Genomic DNA, 2,932 nt, shown 5'->3' with positions numbered 1-2,932 from the left:
ATTCGTCTTGTGCTCATGCCACCATTGCAGTATGTTGAAGTTTTCTTGTTCATGGCTGATAACGTCACTGTCGATGAAGGTAGTTAGCTCCCCTCCGGATGTTGGAATTCCGGTGCCCGTAGACGATCGTGATGAAGAGTCTGAACTTCTTGATGAAGAACCTGCACCAAATATTTTCCCCCACGTTGTCGTCTTCTTACTTGTTGTGGGTGCTAGTGGAGGTCGTTGCAGGCGAACTCCGCCATACTTTGTTTCATATTTACTATAAACTTCGAATAACTTAGAACGAACATTAGTATAATAATTAGAATAATCATGGCCAAGAGCATCACCTAGAATTGCGAGAACTCTACAAAAAGCTGCAATTTTAGCTCTAGGATCTAAAATAAAGGCAAAGGCTTATAACAAAGGAATTTCTTTCCAATACATTAAGAATTTAGATTTCATAGGAACTACACAATCTCTTAGAAGATTGTCATTTTCATAGTTGTTTAAATGAGTAGCAATTTCAACAATATTATGCACTACTAAACAAGATGTTGGATAATAAACTCCTGATAAACTCACAGTTGAATCATAAAAAAATTCAAGAAACTCCAGTATCCTTTCAGCAACATACCAATGCGCTTCCGTGAGTAAAATTTGACCCCCATGCTGATGGTAATGTGTATGAATAAACACACCAAATGTGCTCTTATATGGTATAATATTTTTAAGCATCAAGAAAGTAGAGTTCCATCTCACCGGCATGTCCAGAGCAAACTTACGTGGACGCACACCCATTGCAACACAATACTGTTTATATGCTGTAATTCGTTGGTTAGAGGAGTTCACAAAAGATATTGTAGTACGAAAATCTTCTAAGTATCGCGATAACCTCTTCAAAACATATTTTACTATAAGATTGATAATATGACAAGCACAACGTTGATGTAACAAGAAAAATTCAGCATAAGTACTAAACAACGGAGTAAGAATATCCATTGCTCTAGAATTTGCACCGGCATTATCTAAAGTGATAGAAAATATTTTATTCGTGAGGCCAAAGTCTGCAACTACTTGAGATATTTTTTTCAGCAATATTTTCACCGGTATGCGCGTTGTCAATCAAACGAAAACCTATTATTCTCTTTTCTAATTCCCAATCATTATTAACAAAATGAGCAACCACACTAAGATAATCCTCTCTAGCCCTACCTGCCCATATGTCCGAGGTCAAAGCAACTGAAAATGTACATGTTTGCAATATTTCTTTAAGTTTGCTACGACACGTATTGTAGTATTTTACCATATCCCTACTAGTTGTCTGTCTAGAAACATGCGTGAACCTAGGATTATGAGCTTGCTTAATGTAATCTTCAAATGCAGCAGACTCACCGATATTGAGTGGTAGATCCGCTCTTGCAATGAAGCGACATAGCTCTTTTCGAGCATTGGCAGAGTCGTACTCCCAATGATGAACAGAGCCATCGGGGTTGTACTGCAACACCGTCTGCTTCATGGCTGCTCCACTCTTTCGCTTGCAACTTATGGCGTGCCTCTTCAAGTGCCCCGTTCCACCCGAGGGCTTTGCAGATAATTCATTTTTACAAATATAACACCTAGCATACCTGACACTTACCCCATCTTCCTCTTTGTAGATCCTTTCAAAGTCTTGCCAAACTTCGGAAGTACCGGCTCTTGATCTTTTAGACCCGCTGCTTGCTAATGTGTGCGCACTTGTAGAGCCTGACGATGGAACTGCTGCTGCATCACCTGGATCTGGATGTGAACCAACCAGAGGTTCACCGTCGGGTCCATCATCACCTGCAGCACTGGTATCAAAGGGGCCGTAGTCCCCTGTGAGTCCTTGGAGAAAAAAATCATGATCTATGGATGTATCATGATCACCGGCATCCATGATCAATGTCGAATGACACTACAAAAATTGCAAATATTCAGAGTTAGAAATAATCAAGTAATAAAACTAATAATAAAATAAGACTCAACAACGATGCAAAAAAATCACCAAGATTTCTTCAACTTCAAGATAGCAAGTCAGCAGGATGACGATTTTGGAATTGCTCGGATTTTTTTGCAACAATTCAAACTAATTTTGCCAAATTATCGCTAATTCTCACAAACTTTGAGACAAGAATGAGAGGAGGAAACAAGAGAGAAAATGGTGTTGCTGGTGTGGAATGGAAGGGCAAGGTGCTCCTCTATTTATAGGTGAAAAATGGTGATTTTTGCAATTTTTTTCGAATTTTTTGGAGCTCAAACGGTCACAAAACGGCTATAAAATTCAAAAATATCGGGTTAACGGGTTAAACGGGCCGTTCCTGGCCCGTTTAACCCGTTAACCGGCGTGCCCCCGCCGGCCAGGCCGTGCCCCCCGCGGTGGGCTGTGCCGTGCCGTGCCAGCCCGGCCATGCCGTGGGCCGCCGCGTGCCGAGCCGGCACGGTGGGCCGTGCCGTGCCGGGCCGGCCGTGCCGTGATGGGCCGCCGCGTTCCCGGGTCGTGCCGTGCCGGCCCGGCCCGGCCGTGCCTCCTGGGCCACCCGTGCCTGAGCCGGGCCGTGCCGTGCCCGTGCCGGCCGTGGGCTGGGCCGTTCCCGTGCCGGCCCGACTCGACCGGGCCGTGCCGCGCGCTCGGCCCAGGCACAGCCCGTGGCCTCGTGCCGTGTCGGCCCGACCCATCTCGGCTCGGGTCGGGCCGTGCCTGGGCCGTGCCTACAGTTCCGTGCCTCGAGCCGGCCCAGTAAGCACGGCCCATTTGGACATCTTTATTCCCAGTATAGGGGCTCTTATTTACTTCCGCTTTCAAATGATCAACAACTTTACACCACTGCAGAAAGGTATGTCAGTGCCGATTAAAAAACGGTTTTACTGTAGGTTTTTCAACCGGTACTCTTTACTCGGCACTGACTATCAGTGCCGGTTGACCACCCGA

The 2,932-nt window shown here is 45.3% G+C and overlaps 1 long non-coding RNA gene across 1 annotated transcript; it reads right to left on the bottom strand.

Annotated features, from left to right (window-relative positions):
- Positions 1-1,100: 1,100 nt before the first annotated feature.
- LOC133930770 (uncharacterized) lies at positions 1,101-2,311 on the bottom strand. Its single transcript, XR_009911802.1, has 2 exons — positions 2,009-2,311; positions 1,101-1,918 (listed from the first exon to the last, which is right to left on the bottom strand). It is a non-coding gene; the product is annotated as an uncharacterized LOC133930770 (long non-coding RNA).
- Between the last annotated feature and the right edge of the window lie 621 nt (positions 2,312-2,932).

Source organism: Phragmites australis, chromosome 10 (genome assembly GCF_958298935.1).
Source record: "Phragmites australis chromosome 10, lpPhrAust1.1, whole genome shotgun sequence".
Lineage (NCBI taxonomy): Eukaryota > Viridiplantae > Streptophyta > Magnoliopsida > Poales > Poaceae > Phragmites > Phragmites australis.
Note: the sequence above shows the minus strand (reverse complement) of the source record. Positions and strands in the feature narration are given on the sequence as shown.